Raw genomic sequence first — 25438 nt, 5'->3', positions numbered from 1 at the left:
TTAATTTTTTTACTTTATTATTAGACGAACATTTCTTAAAATTTTTGGTATCAGTTAAGGAAATTATCGGCAAATTAGGTCATTTTATTTTTTATTATGATCAAATTGAGAATACCTCAACGATATCATCTGCTTATTTCTATAAATTATGTGAGGACAGATATATCAGATTTACAACTGTAGCTGTGGCAGACATTTTATCAAACCCGTGATAATTGAAATTGAAGATAACCGATCAGAACGACAGATTATCAATTTTCATCATATTACGTCTTTTTATACGTGATTATCTAATTTAAAAAATTGTCAAATATTTTACCCATATAATTTCATGAGTCATCTGAAGACAGATCATCGGATCTACAAACGTCAAAACCTCAGCAGTGACTTGTTTTTTCAAGTCCAACTGCGAACGGAAACTCACCAGATCTCGCGCTAGATAGACATTTTTCTTTTTTTTTTTTCTAAAGGGAACTTTGATTTGATGAATTTGTGTGCTTTTTTTCCTATCGAAGCCTCCTTTTCCCCATTTTCCAAGTCTTTAATTTTCATTATCCCCGCCAGAATCTCAAGCTTTTCCTGCACCACACATCGTACATCCGCAACGGAAAATCGTGTTAAATTGTCTGTATCTGAAGTGGTTAATTATACGGACGGGAGACGGAGAATATCCGGGAATCGCGCCGCCTCCATCGTTGCCGCCACCGTCGCCGCCGCCGGAGTTTAGGAATGCCAATCAATGACGCCATAATTTTATTGTCTGTGTGGTTTAGTACCCGACCATTATGATAATAGATGTTGTCGGAAAGTTATGTAATGTTGATATGAGATTGGATTTTGTCATTGGCGCTTGGAATTTAGGTTAATTTCGCTAAAAGAGTTCGGATGAGATTAGATGCGAAGATTTCGATGGAGTTGGTTTATCGAATTCATTAACGACGGCGTTTAGTGAAGATTATGAGAAAAGTTTTGGGGGAAATTGATGTAAATTTGTTTTAAAAGATGGCGGGGGAGGGTTTCGAGCATAATTTTTAATTATTTAGACCTTTTTTGTCAGGATTTACAAGAATTTATTAGTATTCAAATATTTAAAATTAAAAATCAAGTTATATAATCAAAAGCATTGGTCCCAAGTCGGTGCCCTGCGGCGCCCCATTCCCTGCCACTCTCGATTTTAATATCTCAGATTTATTCGAAAGCTCGTAAAACATGAAAAGCTCCCCGCTGCAAACGAAATAATTAATTACGTTAATTTATGAAGATTGATCGTTGATTTTTAATCTCGAGTCGAGCTTTTTCGCAGCGGGTTCTTTACGATGGCAATTTCTAAATGTAAACAGCATCGCTGTAATGACTCTGTAGTTTTGTGGAAGAGCGATATGCAAATGTAATTATTTCGTACGTGTGAGAGGGGTTTCATGCATTTTTTGCCACAAGAATTTTCTCGATGCCACTCCACGGCGAGCGTTTTTAATTGTAAATTTTTGCTCGTTCGTTCGATCAGATCGAATCGGTTAGAATTTCGTGGAGCTTTTTCCCACCGCAATAAGATCCCGAGATTCTTTCCATGAATATTTAAGGGAGCTGAACCCGAGAAAAGTGGACAAACACAGAAACCGTTTGTTGGGTCATGGCCTGTAAACATCAGCGGACGCCATAAAACGATGAAGCGCCTCAGGATTTCATTACGAGTTTACCGAAGGCTTCTGACGTGATTTATCGCTTTTGCCAAAGACGATGGTGAATTTTTTACAGGGGGCTGGCAGGGTCTGCCGGAGAGGCCCAAAATTTGACGAAATAGAAAATTAGGCATTAATTAGGATGATTAAATCAAAATTTATTTAATTTTACTTGGAGCTTAAGAACATGTTATTATGTCGTCTGCTTTGGAACTGAGAAATTAAATTTCTCTCCTACAAATAGATAAAGAAAAATTAATTTTGGGTTGTAGGAATCGCCAAATTAGATGCAAAATTATTGTTCATTTGGTTAAATTTACCTAAGAGGCCGATTTACACAATAATTCGAAATTACGTTAATCTCACATCTAATTTGACGATTGATGACATTCGAAAAACCGAAAAACGCTCACATGTTGTAAGTATTTAGTCGAAATTAAAGATTTAACTACTATGCTTCTGTAAACGGACACTTAATCTATTTTAATAACAATATAAAAATTCGTTTTTTAATTTGGTTTGCTCTGTCTACTTTATTAATTTCAATTCGCTTTCTTCTAGTTTAGTTCAAGCTCGATTTAGTTCCGTTCATTGAAATTTTGTGTTTTAGTTCTATTTGGTTTGTTTCCGTCATTAGTTTGCTTTCATTTATTTTGATCAAATTTAGTTTAATCTTGAAATAAATTTAATTTATTCAAGTTCAGTTTATATTCAATTTAGTTTGGTTCAACTATTTTCATTCCATGTTTTTGTCTTTTCGAGTGTTCTTTGATATATCGTTGTTCAGTTGCTAAGATGATCTAATTTAGTTCATTTTTTCAGTTGAATTTTCGGCTGATTTAGTTCCGTTTTTATTAAAATTTTGTGTGTTTTAGTTTAATTTGGTTTGTGTTATTTACTTTTAATTTAGTTTAGTTTATATTCAACTGATTTTATAATTTGAAAATTTCCACTTTTTTTCTATTTTATTAATTTAGTTTTGTGTTCTTTGTTTAGCGTGTCAAGTTGTCTGCTTTAGTTCATTTTCTTCTTGTTTAGATTAATTTTTAGCTTTATTTTGTTCAATTCAGGCATAAATTTTGCGTGTTTTAGTTTTATATTGTTCGTCTTAACTCAGCTTCGTCAAATTTTGTCTGCTTCCGTTTATTTTAATTAAATGTAGTTCTATCTTCAATCTAATCTCATTTAATTGGATTAGAATAAATTTAATTTATTGTAGTTTAATTTGGATTTAGATGAGTCTGATTAGACTTTTCATTGATTTTTGTAGTTCTAATTTTGTTTAGCTTTGTAGATTATCTACTTTGGTTTATTTTCTTCTTTTAGTTATATCTTTTATATCTCAGTTTTCACTTTAATTCAACTTGGCTTTTACTTGGTTTATTTAGTTCATTTTTGATCAAATTTAGTTTACTCTTGGAATAAATTTAATTAATTTAAGTTCAGTTTATATTTAAATTATTTTGGCTCAGCTATTTTCATTCAATATTTTTGACTATCCGAGTGTTGTTTGATATATAGTTGTTCAGATTAAATCCAATTTAGTTCATTTTCTTCTAGTTCAGTTTAAATTTAGTCTGATTTAGTCCAGTTTTCATTATGATTTTGTGTGTTGTAGTTTTATTTGGTTTGCCTCCCATTTTCATTTCGCAATAAATTTATTTTGTTTCAGTTTAGTTTTGTGTCTTTGTTCCGCGAGTCTGCTTTTAGTTCATTATCTTCTATTTTAGTTCAATTTTTAGCTTTAATTAGATCAGTTTAGGCATAAATTTTGGGTGTTTAAGTTTTACTTGGTTCGTTTTCGTTTAGCTTTGTCGGATTTAGTCTGCTTTTGTTTATTTTAATCAAATGCAGTTTTGTTTTTAATTTAATTTCATTTAATTAAATTGGAATATATTTAATTTATTTTAGTTTTGTTTAGATGCAGCTGAGTCTGATTGGACTTTTTTATTGATTTTTTTGATTTTAATCCTGTTTGTTGTCTTTGTGTAGCTTTTCAAATTATCTACTTTAGTTCATTCTTTTTTTTAGTTAAATCTTTTAATCTCAATTAGTTTAGTTTCAACTAAAACTTTGTCTGATCTAGTTCTATTTTGTTCATCTTGTTTTATCAATATTTATCTTATTTATATCAAATTTCATTCAAAACTGGTTTCTTTTAAAACATATAAAACTCTTTAGTTTTTTTTTGTACTTTAGTTCAAATTTAGACTCGACTTGGTTTTTACCTGCTTTTTTTAGTTCACCGTTGATTTCATTTAAAAAAAGTTTAAAACCAATTTAATTTTGTTTACTTTAGATTTGTTTTTGTTTCTCAGATTACCTACATTGGTTTACTAACGTCTAGTTTAGTTCAATCTTAATATCATTTAGTTCAATTCACTGAAATTTTGTCTGTTTTAGGTCTTCTCGGTTTGTTTTAGTTCAGCTTTGTTAGGTAGTTTTAGTACATTTTGATCAAATTTAGTTCAGTTTTCATCACATTTAATAATCTTGGAATTAGTTTAGCTTGGTTTAGTTTAGTTCAATTACAAAATTTTGCTTGCTTTAGATTTAGTCGTCATTCAGATTATATCTACTTTAGTTTTGATGAAGTTTAGTTCAGTCTTTGAACGATTTTTACCTATTTTAGTTGAACTTCATTTCGATTTTGCCACTCTTTTTATCAATTTCACTCTCAAAGTTTTAAATTTAGATGAGTTTACTTTGGTTTGGTTTGACAGTGAAATTCATCCGTTCCATGTAACACCACTTTTCCGATTGAAACCCAAGCTGACCAATCATTAAAAATAAAAATTCCGCCTCCAATAACAAAAACGGCAAATTTCCGTTCCATCCCATGAATTCTCCTGCCTCATATTTCCCAAATTGTGTTTACTTAACCGCCCCACATCGAAAATTTATCCTCCCGGATGTAATGCATGCATAATGCAATATTTCGATTTTCCATTTCCTCTCTATTTATCCATCTTGCACTCAAACAAAACCCGTCACCGCCGTCGCCCCCACTAAACCAATATTGCATTTTCGCTTCCACAAACTATCGACGCCCGTTACAAATGTATAACTGTTTCGAAATAGTTGTCAAAGGCAATAAAATCAGGGGGGCGGCGCCGCCACCGTCCCCACGTCGCAATGGAGATATTTCGCTGTTTCAGGCGAGATAAGAGCTATCGATCTCGGTGAAGGATATCCGGTTTCGTACGAGAACACGAATTTTAATAGGCTTTAGAGCGAATTAAAAGGGTGGAAAAGTTGCGGAGAACACTAATAAAAAAACAACAGCGATTCAAATCAGTTGCCGCGACGGGCGTAATTGGAGCGGCTGGAAAATGGAAATTAAATGGCGGGACAATATTTAATTAGATTTTTGACGTGGCGTCCCACAGGGATCTAGTTTAGTCTCAATCTTGTCCCAAACCAATACACTTCATAACTCCGAAATTGTAACAAGTAAAGCGTCCCATTCAGCACGTATCGGCATTCAAACGTCGTCTGGCGTCGCGACGCTCCTCACATCGCGTCACAACCGCCGCCGATACTTTCATTATTACGGAATTCCGTGGCCGTTCCCATCTAAGCCGCCCTGATCTATTCGAAACAGTCGCTATGGAATCCGGGCGGAATGTTATGTGAATGTGTGCTTATTACGTACTCTGGTCTCGAGCTCCGAGTAATCGGGGAACCACATAAAAAATCCCACGCCCACCACGTTTATGTTCTGGGAGCAGGAAGCCAACATAAAAATTGTTACAATAAGATTAACTTGTTTGGGATGTTTGCTTCTATTATTGTTATTGTTGCTGTGTAACATGGCGGAAAACATGAAATGAAATTTCGGGGGGAGATAGAGCCGCCATTTTATTTATTTGCAATGTAAAGAGAAGTTATAATTCGAGTGCAAACTTTAGGATGTTTCGCTCGGAGCTTCCGGAATAAAATTAAGTACTGCGTGTAAAATTCAGTGGCAAATATTTACTCTTTTAATTATTCAACGACGAAGGAAAATAGTTTTAAGTGATTAAGAGCTTTTATAGGCGAAACTAAACAATTATTGCGATACAAATTGCTAATAATAATTTTAATTTTTTTGGTTTTATTATGCCAGGTAACAAATTTGGTCCGGCGCATCCACCATTTTTAATAATCTTTTATTTGAATTTATCCGCGAATACAACAGGAACATGCTAATCTTTCTGTCAGACATATTTGCTCCAGTTTATCCGAACTTAGCCTACGTTTTTTGTATTTAGTTTAGTTTATAGAAATTCGGTTCTGTTACGCAAGGTTTTATTAAAATTCTTCTCAATTCTGATTTTTATTACAGAATACATTTTTTTTTATTCTATTAAATTTATCTAAGATGTTTCCTAGTTTAATCAAATGTAGGTCACCAGTTTTAAAATATTTTATCTAGATTTTCTTCACTTTCGTAGGATATTGGTCAAAACAATTTGGTCGAAAAAAGGTGTCAATTTAATCGAATTTAGAACCCAATTTGGACGGATTTAGATCGAATTTAGTCGAATTTTGCTCCCAGGTTAGTTGAATTTTGCTCTTAATTTCTTCGAATTTTGCTCTCGATTTAATCGAATTTTGTTCCCAATTTAGTCGAATATGGTTTACAATTCAAAATGTAGTCGTTCTGCTTGTTTAGTCAAACTTTGGCCTCAGTTTAGTCGAGTTTTGTTCTCAGTCAAGTCAAACTTTTGTTTGAAATGTAATTCTGCTTTGCAAGGTGTCAGTTATATTTCTTCTAATTTTATTGAAAAGCAGTGCTCATTTAGTCAAACTTTTGTGGTAATTTTTTTGAATAGAAGGCAATATTTTAAAAATTTAGTTCTGCTTTGCTTGATTTTGCCCATATTTGTCTCAATTTAGACGAATTTAGCTCCAGTAGAATTTTCCTGGAATTTTGCTCTCATTTTTGTTACATTTCTGTCTAAATTCAATCTATTTTTTATGCCAATTTAGTCGAATAAAAGTTACAATTAATTTTGAAATTTAGTTTCGCTTTGCAAGGTCTTAATCCAAATTTGTCCCAATTTAGTTTTAAATATGTAGATATACCTAAATTTAGCCGAATTGTGTTGAATATGAGTCAATTTAGTCGAAATAGGTTACAAGTTTGAAATGTAATTTAGTTTGCAAAGTTTTAGTTAAATTGGTGTCTCAATTTGGTAGAAAAAATTTAATCGAATTTTTGTTTCAATTTTTACGAATAAAAAATCACAATTTTTAAATTTAGTTTTTTGCGCTGGATTTTTCCCAAATTTTTCCTAATTTCAGTGATTCCAATTTAGTCACACTGTAGTCTTAATTTAATCAAGTTTTCGTTTAATTTAATCAAATATAGGTCACAATTTTAAATATATGTTAATTCTGCTTAGAAGTTATTGCTCCAATATAATCGAGCATAAATCCCAATTTATTCGAATTTTTCACACAATCTAATGAAATCTTTGTTGAATATAGTTGAATATAGGTCACAGTTATTTTAAAATTTAGTAAATTTTATCGAAAATAGATACCAATTTAGTCGAATTTTAGTCCCAATTTAGTAATATAGACCCACTATAGTAAAATTTGGCTACCAATTTATTTGAATTGAGATCTTGATTTTAAAGTGTAGTGCTACTTTGAGAGGTTTTAACAAATTTGTTCCAATTTGGTCTTACATAGATACGAATTTAGTGGAATTTAGTTGAATTTGGTTCACTTTAGTCGAATTTTTGTTGCAATTTAGTCAAATGTAGATGAAATATTTGTAATGTATTTCTGCTTTGCAAGGTTTCAGTTAAATTTATTTCAATTTGGTTGAAAATAGATAATTATTTGATTGAATTTTTGTTCCAGTTTATTCGAATAGAGGTCCCAGTTCTAAAATTTAGACCTGCTTTACTAGTTTTTGTTCAAATTTGTTCTAATTTAGTCGAATATAAGTCTAAGTAGAATTTGCGTAAAATTTTGATCCGAATTTAGTCAAATTTTTGTCTCAATTTAATCACGTTTCCATAATTATTAATTATTAACTCTGCTTTGCTAGGTTTCAGTAAAAGTTGTTTTAATTTGGTTTAAATTACATAGATAAATACCAATTTAGTCAAATTGTGGTCCCCATTTTGTCCGACATGTCTCACAATTTTCAATATACCTAGTTCTGCTTAGAACTTCCAATTCAATCGAATTTTCCACACAATCTAATGAAATCTTTGTGCCAATTCAGCTCAATATATTAAGTAGATTACATTTATTTTGAAATTTAGTAAATTTGATCAAAAATAGGTACCAATTTAATCGAATTTTGCTTTCGTCTCAATTTAATCAAATATAGTCTCACTGTAGTAGAATTTTGCTTTCAATTCAATTGAATTGAGGTCACAATTTTAAAATATAGTGCTAATTTCCGTGGTTTTGGTGAAATTTACTCTAATTTAGTCGAATTTTGATCCCAGTTTAGTTTGACTTGTGTTTATTTATTTATTCAAATAAATATTATTGTTTTGACTAAATTTGTCTTAGTTTAGTGAAATATAAAATACTCCTATCTTAATTGTAGGAGAACAATTTTTAAATTTGGTCTTTTGCAAAATTTAGTTTAATTTGTCCCAGTTTAGTCTAGTGAGCGTTTAATCTAGTTTAATTAAATTGTGGCTTTCTAAGTTTAATTTAGTCTTGATTAGTATAAATTCGGTCAATTTTACCCTAATTTATTCTAATATAACTCACTCGACTAAGTTTAGTTCAATTTTACCAAACTGGGACGAGCTAGAACTGATCTGTTGGAGCTGTTTAGTGGTATTTGAATAGGACTTTATTTATTTTCAATTTATGCTTTTTGTCTTCAGTATAAATTTAGCTTTTGTTCTGTTTAACAAGATTTTGGTTACATTTCTTTCTTTTTAGTCTTTCCGTATTTAATCTAATTTAACCCAATTTTGCTCAGTTAAATTTAGTTTTAGTCTATTTTGTCTCGATTTAATCCAATATAGTTAGAATTTAATCATATTTCACCCATGTTAGGTATATTCTAATTCGTCCTGACTTAGATTTTAGTCAAATTTGTTCTAATTTTGTCGAATATATTAAATATTGTGTGGTTTATTATGATTTTAATTTAAATATTTTAAATCGACTACAAGAAAAAAATATTGGGATTTTTAGCCCGGCGCATCCACCATTTTAGCAACTCGTACATGAAAATTGTATTCAGATTTAAACCGACAAATCCAGAAAATTTCCAGCATTACAACCCGAATATAACAATTACAATTCCCGTGTTAATCCTTTCCAGTCCTCTTTAGCAAATTGCTTTACACGTCGCGCCATTTGCACAAAATAAAAACAAACTTAATTTAATTTCAAATTTCCACCGGATTTTCCTCCATTACAACGTGTTCATTTCGTTTTTTTAATTCGATTAGACGCCAGGACAACGAATCCTCCAAGGACAAGTCCTTCGTTTCTTCTAAGTCCGGCGTTCGTTTAGCGCCATGTTTACAACACGAAGGAATTAGAGGACACAGGATATAAATCTAAATTAAAAGGCACTATCCTCCAGAGCGGAAGGATCTCGCCTTTCTCCGCAAATGTTTCATTCAAGGCGCCTTTATTAAAACGTAGCGATCAATTCGAGACCTCGAGGTTTCCTGCTTTCCTCTTTTCGTTTTTATTTGTGCCATTTACAAGCAAAATCGAGATTATTACACTCGTCTGGTTACGCAGCTCGACCGTTGCTGCATAGTTTTAAAAGACATCGCGTGCATTTTGATTAACACCGCCCTCGGCTAACCCGCTTTTATTTACTGTCTCTAGTTTAATTTTCCGAGAAATTTAAAAATTACCCTTTTCTTAACCCTCCCGTGAGGGTAATTTCATGCCGCCACCGACATAAAACACACTTGCGGCGAACCGCCCCCGGCTATCCTGCTTATATTAATGACCCTTAAAATATTGTTTATGAATGTAGCTTGATAAACAAAGGGCCGGATACGCTCCAAAACCGACATTGTTAATGAACGGCGTTAATAGCGACCTCCGGGGGCGGCGACACGGCCACTACATGTACCGAAGTGGCCGAACCACCAAATTACTTAAAAAAAAGAGGGAGGTGCTGGAGTTGCAGCAACTTCAAGCTTTTAAGCCAGGGTGCTGTGCCAACAATACCGCGTGACGTCATCCGGGGGCGGTAATTTAAATCCGAGCTAAAATTTCCACGTTGTGACTTCACAGGTCGACTCCTAGGGAAATTCTAGCGTAAAACAATGGGTCACAAGTGGACTTTAAAACAATTTTGTGAAAAGGGCACTAGCAGTATTGCACTTTTTGAATGTTGTAAAATCACTGTAGACCCCATGTGCGACCCATCTCATCACGCTGAAACTTTCTAACTAAGCGATTGGCGGGAACGTAACGACATCATAAGAGACCCCTCTTGTTACTTTAGCGCTATCAATTTTTTAACGAGTTTTCAAGCAAGTTTGTGCGACATTGAGTGAGCACGTCGATCGCTCAACTCGGTTTAAGTAGCGTTTTTGTGGTGTTTTTCGTACGACAAAGTTTGGATGGTGTCGCTTCGAGTGTAAGCCGAGTACAAGTTTTGTCGCATTAAAAAGTTAACAAGAGTGTATGTGGCGAAGGAGCGTGTTGTTTATTGGTTCTTTGGCAAGAGGAAGTTTTTCTTGAGATAAAAGCAAAATTATATCGCGCGTCGGATAAGTTTAGCGTCAGGAAAGCTGTGGAACGAAAGACGTGTGTCGTAACTTAATATACACGTGGAAGAATTGAGTGAATTGAGTTAGGTGGGATGTTTTTCGGGTTTGCCATTATCTGAAAAAAATTGCTGACCCGTCATGTTTAGATCGTAGTAGGCACGCAGTTTTTATCAGATTTATTTCAATTGGAGAGTTTTTCTTAATTTAGTTTCGTTTTAGGCTTGAGTTTTAAAGACAGCATCGTTTTAGTTAGACTATTTATTATTTCAAAAATTGAGAATACATTTGTCTAAACTAGAACATTATTATCAATTTTAGTAAAATTTATCTTATTTTAATCAGATGGGAGGTTATATTTTCTAAATTTAGTCTGGTTTTAAATATTTTGCTAGGGTTTGGTCAATTTTCTCTCAGTTTATTCAATATAGTTTATAGACTTTTAATTTCGCTAAGTTTTCATATTTGTCTTGATTTTGTCGAACATTACTCGCTATTTTGTCGGATTTTTGTCACAATTTAGTCGAATATGAGTCCCAATTTTAAAATTTATATGTGCTATGCCAAAGTATTGATAAAATTGGTTCCAATTTAGTCGAATATTCGTTTCAATTTCCTTAAGTTTTGATTCGAAAATGGCCCAATTTAGTCAAATATAGGTCATAGTTTTAGAATTTTATTCTGCTTCAAAAGGTTTGAGGTAATTTTGTCTCAATTTAGTCGAATATTAAGTTAAATTTAGCTTGGTTTAGCCAGATTTTGCTGTTTCGAAAATATTGTCTCATATTAATCGAACATGAAATTACTTTGTCGAATTTTTGTCTCAGTTTTGTCTAATTTGATTTGATTTTGTTGTAATTTAGTCTAATATAGGTCAAACTTTTCAAATTAAGTCTGGTTTTAGTCAAATTTGTCGTAATTCCGCGCAAATAAGATACTATTTTAGTCGAATATTTGTTCCAATTTCAAAGAATTTGTGTTCAATTTAGTCAAACCTGAATCCTAATTTAGTCAAATATGACTCACAACTTTGAAATTTAGTTATGCTTTGCAAGGTATTGGCCAATTTAGTCCAACATGGATTAATTTAGTTAAACTTTCGTCTCGACTTCATCGAATTTTGATTAAAATTTGTCCCCATGTATTCAAAAATAGGTCAAATATAGTCTGGTTCTATTTCGCAAGGTTTTGATTAAATTTATCTAAATTTCGTCGTAAATAATATGTACAAATTTAGTCAAATTTGTCTCTCAATTTAGTCAAACTTTAATCTCAGTTTAGTCGAATATGGCGCACATTTTTTTTCTTTCTTGTTTTGCAAAGGTTTTCACCAAATTTAGTCGAACACAACTCACTATTTAGTCGAACGTTTGTCTAAATTTAGTCGAAAATGGAATAATTTTTAGTCAAATTTTTGTTTCAATTTCGTCGAGTTTTGATTAAAATTTGTCCCAATTTAATCAAATATGGGTCAAATTTGTCCAATTTAATCAAATATAGGTCAAATTTTACAAATTTAATTTTGTTCTATTTCGCAAAGTTTTAGTCAAATTTATGCTAATTGCGTTGCAAATAAGACACGAATTTAGCCGACTTTTTGTCTCAATTTGAACAAATTTGTGCCCAATTTAGTCGAACTTTGATCTGATTTTAGTCGAATATGGCTCACAATTGTGAAATTTCTTCTTGGTTTGCAAAATTTTGACCAAATTTATTCCAATTTAGTCAAACATAACTCACTATCTAGTCGAATTTTTGTCTCAATTTTGAAATTTAGTTATGCTTTCCAAGATATTGGCTAAATTTGTTCCAATTTAGTCAAACATCGATTGGTTTAGTCGCATTTTTATTTCAATTTCGCCGAGCTTTGAATTAAATTTGTCCTAATTTAGTCAAATATATATAGATCATAATTTTAAAATTTAATTCTGCTTTGAAAGGTTTGAGGTAAATTTGGCTTAGTTTAGGCTAATATTAAATTAAATTTAAGCACGTTTAGCCAGATTTTCCTCTTTCAAAAAATTTAGTCAAATTTGTCTTAGTTTAGATTAGTGAGCTTACTTGTTCTGTTTTAATAAAATAGTAACATTTATTTTATTTGTCGGTAGAGTTTTAGTCAAATTTGTCTCATTTTTGTCATTTTTTTTCAAATTTAGATTCTTAATCCAAATTAGTTTAACTAGTTTTACTTGCGTTAATTTAGTCCAACAGAAGTGAATTCGTTTAAATTTAAGCTAAATTTATTTTCAACCATTTTCGGTGATTTCAGTTGACGATCTAAAACAATGGTGACTTGATTATGTCAATTATTCTAATCCGCTTGATCCGTTGAAAGAAACTTTCAGTGGGCCCCAGCGTGACAGTAAATTATTTTAATTGCATTCTATTTCCGGTATCGAAAGTTCTCCGAATTCACCGCCGCCTTGATTCCATTAAATTGATCCCCGCCTCCGCAGCATTTTCTTTCTTTTTTCGATCTCGTTCCATCATCACCTTCCAAGGACGTCTTCATCGCCTCCTCTTTCTTGATTATGTAAACACCTTCGGGAGCTCAAGAAAAAACGTGTTAAATTGTCCATGAATACAAAACGGAGTAAACTCGACAGTAAAACCGTTCCTTCCGAGATAGCCTTTACTCCCCGAACGGACGTAAAAAGGTAATAGTTCCGGACGAAATCGAAGGAGGCCATGCATCAGACTCGGGCAAAAAAGATTACAAACGCGTTAAAAGGGTGTAGTGAGAACGGGACTTAATAGATTGTCGGGGAAAAGTTCAAAGGCGCCGTTGGATAAACAAGTGAGAAAAATAATTATTAAAAAAAAATCGACATCCAATGAGCTCGTTGATAAACAGTGCGCCAACCAATCATCTAACGCGCTAATTGCTTCCAACTGTCAAAACTATGCTCAAATTGGGCGCGGATTAATTACAAGACGTCTGATTGGCTGCCTGTTGACAGTTTCAGCACGTTATTAATTCCGCGTCATCGAGGATCGGCTTGAATTTAATTTCGCGATGCGTTCCTCCTTGAAATTCTCCAGCGATACCGACGTTAATTAAGTGTCACAAGAGCGAAGAGGAATTTTTGTTGAATGTGGCAACAGAGCGAAAGCATTTCAAGGTCAACCTGTATAATTTTTCCGAAATTTTGGAATTTCGATGCGAAGTTGCGGTCGAGAGTGCTCTCTAGTCCCTGAAGACGGCCGATAAATAATCGAAACATCTAGAAGCGTATTCAAACGGCGATAATGCATTCATCTCCCGTTCCGCCCTTTCGAGCCCAATTCCAGGAGGATTCCCGGATTAATCCCGAATGGCAGTATTTTACACCCTTTTACTGCGCTCTTGTTTGCTGTTTAAATAAATTTTCTATTATAACAACGGAAAGTTTGGCAGAAAATTGAAGGAAACGGCGCCGGGTAAAAATTCCTTTTCATATCGAAATAATTCCATTTCGTAAAACGCGCTTTTTTATCTTCACTCTTCGTTTTATTCTTCTTGTTCTTTGTAATTTAGACGTTTGTGGAGCGCGACGGGGGAGTTGTTGGCGTTAAATGGTCCAAGTGGCGGATCGGATTTTCGGAGTTATTTATTTAGAGAGGGAAGGACCGAATTAAAATTGGGCGTCAAATGTATTAACTTAATTCATTGGGGCTGTGATTGTCGGAAAGGGAATGGCGAAATCAATTTCAAACCGAGGCAGCGTTGGAAAAAACAACGGAATTGGGGTAATTTAACCGCCAATTGTTTAGTTAGGCAATTGTAGTCTGACGCGATGTGTCACACTTGCGGCCTACGATGACGTTTAACGAAACAAAGATGGCGACGATTTTTTAAAAGTTGTTTTGGACTAAACATGTGACGCCTTTTTGCACACTGAAATGTTCTCATTAAAAGCTTTGTTTTGTTATTTCCGTGCTATGGATCCATGACCTACAACTTTGTCAGCACAAAATCCCTAAACTTGTTACAGTTGGTACGACTGACTTGCCTCTAACAAAACCCGAGCTTTTCTCTACTTTCCCCACATCTCACTTTCTTATAGAATTTTATGTTTAAACCGTGCAAACTACAAATCCTCCTTTTGTTATTTTCCAGCACCAGGTAGTAAAATGTGATTTACGTTTTTTGCTCGTAAATTTTCACTAACCCACAAACTTTGTCGAAACATGTTTTTCAAAACGCTCTTTAAAAACCAGGTCGCATCCAAATGAAAATTTATATTATAATCAGCGAGATAAGCGAGATAAGATATGCGTTGGGGCGCAGGCATCGGAATACCGATGTTAGATAATTAGATGTGTCGGTTTCAGGACGGAAACGTATTAAACTGACACATTGTTACGAAGTTGAGGTTAAGTCTGTTAACGAAATCGAATTATGTTTTTGTGTCAGGAAGTAATGGCTGCGATCCGGGATATGTTGCCGATAATGACGGAACTTCCGGGAGGAATAGAGATAATGGCGGGGGATTGGAGGTTTGATTTGGGGGGAAGTCGGGAAATGGGACTTGCTTTATGTGTCTTTGAAAATTTTTGGTTGCTCTAAAAGTGCCGATAAATTTCACATTGGAAGGGGGTGGGATATTAGTGATATTACAAAGCGTTATTCGTAACTTTTATGGCAAAATGTTGTTGAAATATCCACATTTGTTTCATAATAAGTTTAATATATACAGCTTATTTAGTTTACTTTACTTAAATTTCGAGTTTAAGGCGAATTTGTCCCATTTGAGTGGTGATTTAGGTCACTTTTGTAGTGTTTTAGTTAAATTTCTTCCGATTTTGTTCAATGCACTCCGAATTTAGTTCAATTTACCCTAAATTTCAATTTGTTTTTGTTAGGTTATAATCAAGTTTGTACCATTTTCAAATCATAATTCAATTTTCTAGTCTTGTTTACCCAGATTTAGTCCAATTCAGTAAAGTTTTGGACAAATTTTTGGCTTAATTTGTCCATTATTTTTCTTCTTAAAGCAAATTCACTCAGATTTGTCCCATTTTAGTTGGTTTAAGCACTTATTTAGCCACATTTAGATTTGTTTAGTATAATTTAGCTTCAATTTGTTCTAATTTGGTCAGAAGATCCCAAATTTTGTTTAATTTATCTTAATTTGGCTCTGTTTAGTGTGGTTTTCGACTATTTTGTCTTATTTTGATGCCCTATCGTTATCTTTTTTTTCCAATATTGTTTACACAGATTTCGTCTGATTTAGTACAGTTTTAAACAAATTTATTAAATTTTATTAAAATTTATTTTGAATTTACCTTAACTTTATTATTTTTATTTGTATTTGTTTTATTTTTGTGTTTCTAAGCAGTCTTCTTTTAATCTTATTTGCCCACTTTACTAGTTATAGTTTTAGTTAAATTTACTCCAGTTTATTCGAATACACCGCAAATTTAGTTAAATTAAACCAAATTTTGTTTTATTTAATGGTGTTTTAGTCAAGTTTGTTCTATTTTATATCTGCATAGCTCACTTTTTCTACTGCTACTTATTCAGATTTAGTTCTTCACTTTAGTAAAATTTGGATAGTCAAATTTGTCTCTATTAAATTGAATTTACCCCATATTTATTTTAATTTGTTTACGCTTTTTATTTTTAGTGGAGTTTTACTCAGATTTGTCTCATTTTAGTGTTTCTGGGGACTTTTTTTCCAATCTTATTTGTCGACTTTAGGATCTACAATTTTTGTCAAATTCGTCCCAATTTAATCGAATTTACCCCAAATTTAGCTGAATTAATTTAAATTTTCTTATTTCTAGTAAAGTTTAACACCGATTTGTCCCATTTTAGTGTTTCTAGAAATCTTACTATAATCTGAATTGTCCTCTTTAGATTCTATTAATTTAGTGAAATTTGTCCTAGTTTAGTCAAAAACACCTCAAATTTAGTTAAATTAATCTAAATTTTACTCTGTTAAGTAGAGTTTTATGCAAATTTGTTCCATTTTAGTGTTCATCATAACTCACTTTTTCCAGTTTTAGTTCATTTTGGTAAAGTTTTAGTTAAATTCGTTTTGATTTATTTGAATTTACTTTAAATTTAGTGTCCCATCATAGTCCACTTTTTTAGTTTTAGTTTAGTTTTTGGTACAGTTTTTAGTCAAATTCGTCCTAATTTAATCAAATTTACCCCTAATTCAGTAATTTAGCGAAATTTGTAAAAACATTCTAATTTATTTAATTAATTAATTAGTAGAATTTAACACAGTTTGCCCCATTTTAGTGTTTCTGGGCAACTTACTTCAATCTTAATTGCCCACTTTAGGATCTAGAATTTTAGTCAAGTTTGGACCAGTTTGGTCAAAACACACTTAAATTAATCTAAATTTTGTTTTGTTTAGTGGAGGTTTAGTCAAGTTTGTCCCATTTTAAAAAGAAACGAAAAAGTAGCTATTAACTGGTCATTAGTTGTGTTCTGAAAAAGTTTGTGAATTTACTGTTTTTTACTATTTTACTATTAATCACGATTATACTCTCCTTTCTTACATTGACCAACTCACCCAGCTCAACGGGGATAAATGGCCACATGTAACTTATTTTTCTATGTATTAAATTTTTATTTTGCAAAAGAATTTTCATTGTTATTTTTGGATTACCTATTGACACAATAGTTAAGCAATTGTAAAAAAATAATAACACGAGCTTAGGCTTTACCAAAAATTTACAGACCGTCATTTACTTAAAGAGTGGCCATCTTACTCAATTTTACCCTAGAATTTTAGTTAAATTTGTTTCAACTTAATTGAATTTACGGTGATTTTTTCTAATTTTTTTCTTTTTAGTAGAGTAATGCAGATATTTTATTTAGACTTTTATTTATTTTATTTAGAATTTTATTTAGACAATTTTAGGATACATAGTTTTTAAAATTGCCCCAGTTTAGTTTAATTCATCACAAAATTAGTTAAATCAATCTAAATTTTGCTCTGCTTAGTGAAATTTTAGTCAAGTTAATCCCAATTTAGTGAATATCATAGCCCACTTTATCCACTCTTGTTGACTTAGGCAGAGCTTTAGTCATTGTCCCAATTTAGTCGAACACTCTTAATTTAATTAATTCAATTATTTTAATATGTACTTAAATTTCGTCCTGTTTAATTAGATTTCAGCCAAATTTGTTCCAATTTAGTTCCAGTATGTCCCAAATTGTCCTAATTTACCCAAAGTTTGTTTTGTTTAGTGGAGTTTTAGTGAAATTTCTCCCACTCGAGTGTATATCATCCCTCACTTTCTCCAATCTTAATTACCCAGATTTAGTTCATCTTTCAGTAAACACTCTACTGAAATGGGAACAAATTCCAGATTAGAGTGGGCAGCGGAATAAGACACATACATCTTCCCTTGTATCGTCTAACTGCGACATGCATCAACATTTTTTTCTTTCCCTGTCACTTTTTCCTCGCCTGTTGACCTCCCCCGTCCACTTCCAATTGATTCAATTTATTTTTCTCCCTCTTCATATTTCAACTGTTTATTTTGTGTTCATCCCATTTCGACCGGCCGCCTCGATTCGATCAGATGAAATTTCCAGTTTGTCAGTGGAGCATCAAAAGTGAAAATACATTTCCTGGCGTCGTCGGTGTGTAATTCAATCGCATCGAAATCGAATAGCAAAAAAATTACACGTTTGTGCATAAAAACCGATAAATTTCGCTGTCATAAGCGATAACGTCGAGCGTTAACAATACAACGACCGAAAAAAAATTTCACGACGAGTGCTACAATCGATGCATGGGGTGAAAGAGTGGAGCGTTTTCCATGTCAAGTTAGTAATGGGGGTGGAACTATACCGCCGTAATTAGACAGGTTTGCTGCATTAAACTCCCCGTTGAATTAAAACTTGTCGGCCGTTTCGCGAGCACTTAACCGAAATAATTTTTCCCCACTTTACTTTTTATTTAACTTAATCAAAAATCCCTAAAAGTTTTCTTTCAATTTCTCAAGCACATTTTCGTTACAATTCAATAAGGCAAAAATGCACGGCATAAACCAATCAACGCGCACATTTTCTGGAAAACAATCGCGTCTCCTCTATTTCCGCGTCGTCTCATTTCCTGTTGAAAAGTTTCCATTTTCTACTTAAAGAGACAAGTTTAAAGGACGCACACTACTATAAAACTTCGAGAAAAATAGTCCTAATCCTGGGAATGTTGTTTGGGAAAGTTTGAGAAATATTGCGCTTTTACTCATATTTTCTTGATAAAGTTTGGAATAAATTAAAAACCAATTCAAGTTTCGAGTGGAGCTAAACTACGATGTTATAGCAGTGAAAATGCCCAATTGTTGTGGTTATGCTTAAACCGAAAATTATTTCCTTCCGACAGAATTGTAAAATGGAATTAATGTCACAGATTGTGTGTTAAGGGTGGAAGTTAACCCTCCATTAAATATTCGGGACGATAATCGGTGCGTTGGAAGTGGGAGGTTTTTAGTTTTTCATAAGTCTGTTCGGGGAATTCGTGGAGGCAGGAAACTTTTTTTGGATGTGAATTTATGGGCGCTGAAATTAATTTGTCGAATCTAAAAAGTCAGAATACGCGAAATTTCTCATGCCTTTGAAAGCAAATCCAACCAAATTTGGTGCTCAATTACGCAGAATTTTACGAGAAATTTAGCGGTCTTATAAAATTGCGATAAAATCACTTTTCCGGGATATTATAAATATTTCCGGGCTTTTGTGTTTTATTCGATTTTTTTGTTTTGTTCATTTAGTTTACTTTAGTACAATTTTGTACATATTTTCTCTCAATTTAGTACAAACACCTCAGTTTAGTAAAATTTTCCTGAACTCTACTCTATTTACCGGAATTGTATTCAAATTTATCCTAATTTACTCTACTCTATGTCAAATTATTGTGCTAATTCAGTCTAATATTACTCTAAATTCTGTTTTGTTAATTGTACACACCAAATTTAGTTGAATTCGTCTAAATGTTCTTGTGTTTAGTGAAATTTGGGCAAAATTTGTACCAATTTAGTCCAATTTCCTCTAAATTCTGTTTTATAATTTAGAGTTTTAGTCGAATTTGTCCTAATTTAGCTAAATTTACCATAATTTTGAACAATCTACTGGAGTCTATTCAAATTTGCTCCAATTAAGGGGGTTCCAAAGCTCACTTTTTTCGCTTTATTTATTCATATTTGTTTCACTTTACTATAGTTTTTCTCAAATTTGTCGAAATTTAGTCCAAAAATCTCCAAATTCTGTAGTATTAATTAGAGTTTTAGACAAATTGGTCTGAATTTGGCTTAATTTACCGTTATTTTGTTCAATCTTGTAGAGTTGATTCAAATTTGTTCCATTTTAGCATGTTTCAAAGCTTAATTTTCTCGTTTAATTTGTTTATATTTGTTTTATTTTACTATAGTTTTAGTCAAATTTATCTGAATTGAGTCCAACAGACTTTAGATTTTGTTTTATTAATTGGAGTTTTACTCAAATTTATCTCAATCTCACTATTAATAATTTTGTTTAATTTCCCTAAATTTTATTCTGTCTGATGCAATTTATTCAAAATTAAGCCATTTTAGTATGTCACAGCTTATTTTCTTATTTACTCAGGTACAATTTTATTTAAATTTGTTCGAATTTAGTCACCAAATTTAGTTAAATTCGCCTACATTTGTTTTGTTTAGTGGAATTTGGGTTAAATTTGTCTCAATTTAGTCTAATAAACCCCATATTCTGTTTTCTTAGTTAGATATTAAGTTAAGTTAGTCTCAATTTATTTTAATTTATCCAAATTCTGTTCAATCTGGTGAGGTTTATTCAAATTTGTTCCATTTTAGTGTGTTTTAGAGCCCTCTTTAGCAGTCTAATTTTTTCATATATATTTCACTTTAATATAGTTTTAGTCAAATTTGTCTCAATTTACTCTAATTGACCTCAAATTTTGTTTTATTAATTGTCTCAATTCAGTTTGATTTACTCAAATTTTGTTCTATCTAGTGCAGATTATTCAAATTTGACCTATTTTAGTGTGTATCATGGCTACTTATCTACTCATATTTACTCAGATTTAGAGTTCATTTTAGTATAATTTTAATTGAATTTAGTCCAATCAACATCAAATTAAATTCGCCTGAAGTTTTTTGTGTTTAGTGGAATTTAGGTAAAATTTGTCTTAATTTTGACCATTAGGACTTAAATTCTGTTATATTTAAATTTGAGTTTTTGTTTTAATTTATTTTAATTTGATTTAATTTAGTCAAATTTTGTTGTGTTTAGTGCACTATTATTAAATTTGACTTATTTTAACGTATCATAAGCCACTTATGCAATTTATTTTATTCAGATTTAATTCATATTTATATTATTTTAGTCAAACATGTCCCAATTTAGTCAAAGGCACGGCGTATTTAGTTTAATTTATTATGTAAATTTTTGTTCGAATTCTTTGAAGTATTTACATCTTATAGGTTTTTTTATACTTTAGATATTTCTCATTGTATTTCTTCAGTTTTTTTTATTTTTTTTAATGCATTAGATTCTTTTAATGCCTTTATTGTCTGCAATTTAAATTCTTCACATTTTTTGTATTCTTTAGAGTTTTTAAAATTTATATTTTGCAGTTCCCTTGCAATTTAAGATTTTCTAAATTTATTGATTTATGTTGGGTTTCTATCAATTCTTTGTGTGTCATGAATGATTTACTGTTACAAAAATAGTTTTAGGTTTATCAAATTGGTTAGTCTTTCTGATATTTGAATAATTCTGACTTACCTACTTATTTCAAGTTGTGCTAAATTAAGAGCTCAAATGTGCAGAATTTCATGAAGATTGTAGAGGTTTGAGCCGATTTCTATATACTGCACAAAATTGTCAATCTTTCAGATCATAAATTTTAAAAATAACTTTTAAACTATTTCAAATTTTAAATTCACACTTTGATTCAAATTATCAGAAAATTTACTCGTAATTTTAAGAATTTGCAAGTTCATCTATTTTTATGTCAACAATAAAATATTACCATATTTGCAAAAAATTGGTGTAAATTTATAAATTGAAAAATGGTGGAGGCGCCGGGATAATTACAATTTTTTTTATTTGTGTGATCTACTTTTAGCATTATCCATGTTACATGAATTGGAAAATTGATTTTTAACCGGAAATTGTGTAGGTTGCGTTGTGAAAGATTTATACCATGACGTCATGAATTTCCCATAGAAACAACATCATTGATATTTTGTTTATATACAATTTCTTTCCAGCAAATGATAGACATAAACAAAAACTAACAACCACATAAAACTCACCTCTCAAACATGTTTTAAATCTTTGCGAAGAAGTGCATCCATCGATGGCGTTAGAAAAATTCCAAAAAAAATCAACCTGAACTAGAATAAAAATGACTCTTATATCGTTATATTTTAAAATATGAAAATCTCAATTCCTTCTAAATCACTGTTATTTTACAAAGTTCGTCCGCGACGAGATCACATCGTTTTCTCACATGATTTCATTTCCACGTTTCCATTTGTCCGATAAAAGATGGAAAAAGCTCGTACAGAGCCTACTCTGATTACTTATGCGAGCTTTCCATCGTCTCCACTTGACGTTCCTCTCGCACTGTACACACACGAAAAGCGTTCGCAATATCCAGAAGCCCTGGGAAAATCGAAATCGGACGGAAAACGACGAATAACGACGAATGGGGAAAAAAGGACAATCGGCTGATTGCCTTTCAGGACCGTTGTGAAATATTGCTTTTGATGTTTTAATTAAGCCAGATGGGGAGGGAAAAAAAGAAATTTTATTGTTATTATAATGAGAAACAGAGGATTTCAGGATGTGGGAAAACACCGGTAATGGTCAACCCGAATGAAAATTCAACTGTTTTTTTAAAAGTCGCCCTGTATATGCATATCAATCATCGTCAAGTGTCGATGTCACTCAATCTGCCTGATCGTCCATAAAAATCTTTTTATAGCCTCGGCCGTAAAAGCGACATTTTAGCTTGAGTTAACTAGATCAAAATATACTCATCTTCGCCCAACTTTCCTCCAACATTTAACCCCAAATTAAAATGAAAAATTCCCTAGTTCTCTTTGAGTAATAAAACCGCCACAACCCCTAAAAACATGTAATGAAATATTTCCTTTGATCAAACCCCCACCGAAAAAGAGAATTTGTGTTTTCGATTGCATCAGTCTCGCCAACAAAAAATCCGTCCAGTTGTCACCGCAACCGCTACAAAAACAAATTCCTTCTTTTCCGGCATTCGCGGTGACCTCAAAGAGGAAAAATCGAAGCTTGTCTCGGTTGTCTTATTCCTATCTAATTAGTTAAATGTTTCTCCGCCAATTATGAAACTCTCCCTGAAGAAAAATATTTTCGTTGGTAATGGGGTCGTGACTGGGATGGAGAAAAAAGGAGAACGAAAGGGAAGCTTGTCTTGGAGAGATAATGTAGGCGAAGTGCACAGTTTTAATTATGTCGTTGGGACGGTGTTTGTTTCGAGAAAAATTAATGGAAATTGGGGCGACTTCGGGGAGAAAAATGGGCAGAGTTAAAAACCAATTAATTGTGAAATGGGACTAAAATATTCAAAATCTGCATTCCATGGACTTAGATGGAAGTTTAGCGCCTTTTTACTTGCATTTTTAGCTTTTTTAAGCATTTTTTAGTTTGCAATTTTGCAAGCTGGCAAATAGGCGTTAAATGACACACAGTAATTTTTAAAATAAGAGATATTCAATATCCAGAAAACACCACAATATGGTTTTTAACTTGCTTTCGCTTTTTTTAGGGTTTACATTTTTTTGATTTTTTAGATTCATCTTTTAGTTTTCTTACTTTTTTTTAGATTTTTTGGACTTTATTTTATTATATACTTTACATCAATGTTTTAAAATATTCACAAGAAAAGAAAATTAGAAAAAAATAGTTTTTTTACAGTTATATTCTATTTGGGTTTATGTTTACAGTTCACTGTTGTTACCTTGTTACATAGCTGTCAAACCTGAATTTTTTCATCGTCGTATTTATAATACATACATATTCCATATCCAAATGTTTAGATCTGAACAATTAGTTCTAACTGAAAATGGCAAATATGCAACTAGAACTTAGACATAAAACCATTCTTGCAAAAATTTTCAAAAAAATTAAAAATTCAAGAATTAAAAAATCTCAATTTGCATCTGCCATATACAAAATGTCCCAGTACGCTCGCACTTCCTTTTAATGGGAAATTCTTCATCAAAATCTCATCAGTCATCATATTTTGTAGTATTCAAGTTACAATCATTTAAAGTTCATCTCGTCTTTTACTCGGGCTAATTAATACGTTTTTGAAATGCATTCAAAAAAATTTCCGGATATAATCTTAGGGCTATTATAAGTGAAAATTTTCGTAGGTAACGTAGCAACAGAATGCTATTTAGCGATTCATGGGATGTGATTGGCCAACTTACAGTGCTTGAAACGCAAAAACTGTAAAGGCCTAAACATTGTGCGATACGACAATCAACTTAGATTTTGATGTAAAATTTCTCATTAAAAAGAAGTGCGATCGTTCTGGGACACTTGTATTATATTAATAACTTGATGTGAACATTTTTTTGGATTTTAAGTCTGAATTTAGGAATTAATCAAAAAACTTGATTTTTATAGTTTACATTAAACAAAAATAATTACATACGTATTTCTAATCTAGAGTAGGTACTTAATTCTAAATTTTGAAACTTTTTTTGAAACAAAATGTATAAATTTTAATTTTTTTGGACTTTAAAACGTTGCGAAGATTTTTAGGTTTTTATAGAAAGTGTTTCATTAATGTCCTTAAAATTTTTGTAATTTTTTTAATAACTTTAGACCATTTTTCTTAACTTTAGAGCTGTTCTCAACATAAATTATTCCCATCAATTATTTGAATTAAAATTCTATAAATTTTTAGACTTTTCCAGAGATTTTTTAGATTTTTTCGTATTCTTTGCATATTTTCCACGTTTCTTTGGATTCCTTGCATTTTTGTCTAACGTTTTGTCTAAAGTTCCACTTTCTAGATTTTTTACTCTTTTTGACTCTTTTTTTAATCAATTATGATCCCCTTTAAACGTGAAAAATTTTGTTTTTTTTTATTGTTTGAACTTGTTTACACAATATTGACTTTTTTAGACCAGTAGCGTACTACAGGAGTTTCTCGGTTTTTTCGGAACCCGGACTTGTGACCTTTTGGACGCAGAATACTACAAAGTTTTACAAAAATCAAATTTACAAAATTCGGAAATACAGAGCTTAAAATTAAAGAACAAACTTGACGTTTAAATGATCGCACAAAAAATAATCACTTTAGGGGTTTTTCACAAAGCTGTGGGGTCCGAGCTCGGGGATAATTTGTTACGCTACTGCTCTAGACACTTATTGGATTATAATTTTTTAGTCTTTTTTTTCTTTTATTTCTTTTTTGACTTTTTTCTGTTTTCTTACAATGGAGGTGTTCATACTTTATTAAACTTTTTCGAACTTTAGAATTTTTATTTATTTTTGTTTAGAATTTTTGTTAGAACATTTTAATCTCTTTATTTATTTATTTTTTTTTTTGATTCTACACATTTTTTTCTTTTTTGAAATTTTTTTTAAACTGTCTCGAAACACACCTTCTCAAACTGCGTTTTTTTAATTCACTCAATATTGTCTATTTCTTATCTATTCTTTTGCATTTTTAATTCTTTTACAGCTCTCTTTAGACTCCTATACGCTTTAATTTGTATTATGTTTATTTGTTTTGATTTTCTTTTGAATTGATAACCTGTTTTTACATAAATTTTAGACTCTATTTTTTTCCGAATTCTTTGAATTTTTTTTCCATTTTATTATTTTTGTATTTAGGATTTTGTATTTTTTTTAATTCTGCTAGACTTTTCTTGCCAATTCTTATTGTTAGATGAGCGAGAATGAAAGAAAGAATAGACAGCATATTTTAAAGACTTGGAGATTTCATAAAAAAGAATTTTTCCGACGACCACTATAAAATATGCCACATTTCATACAGTTTTCTCGTAGTGAAAATTTAAAATTGCACACAATTTCAGTGC

General features: G+C 31.8%; 1 protein-coding gene across 1 annotated transcript in view; it reads right to left on the bottom strand.

Moving 5' to 3' along the window:
• The window catches only part of LOC148177150 (ly6/PLAUR domain-containing protein 6B-like), a 32815-nt gene extending 10834 nt beyond the window's left edge, over window positions 1-21981 (bottom strand). The window contains exon 1 of the mRNA XM_088031789.1: window positions 21656-21981. The gene's annotated coding sequence lies outside the window, so the exon portion shown is untranslated. The remainder of the gene's footprint in view (window positions 1-21655) is intronic.
• Window positions 21982-25438: the final 3457 nt, after the last annotated feature.

This window comes from Gnatocerus cornutus, chromosome 3 (assembly GCF_029298725.1).
Source record: "Gnatocerus cornutus isolate USDA-ARS CGAHR chromosome 3, icGnaCorn1.1, whole genome shotgun sequence".
Lineage (NCBI taxonomy): Eukaryota > Metazoa > Arthropoda > Insecta > Coleoptera > Tenebrionidae > Gnatocerus > Gnatocerus cornutus.
The sequence above is the reverse complement of the archived record's forward strand: the minus strand, read 5'-3'. Positions and strand labels throughout refer to the sequence as shown.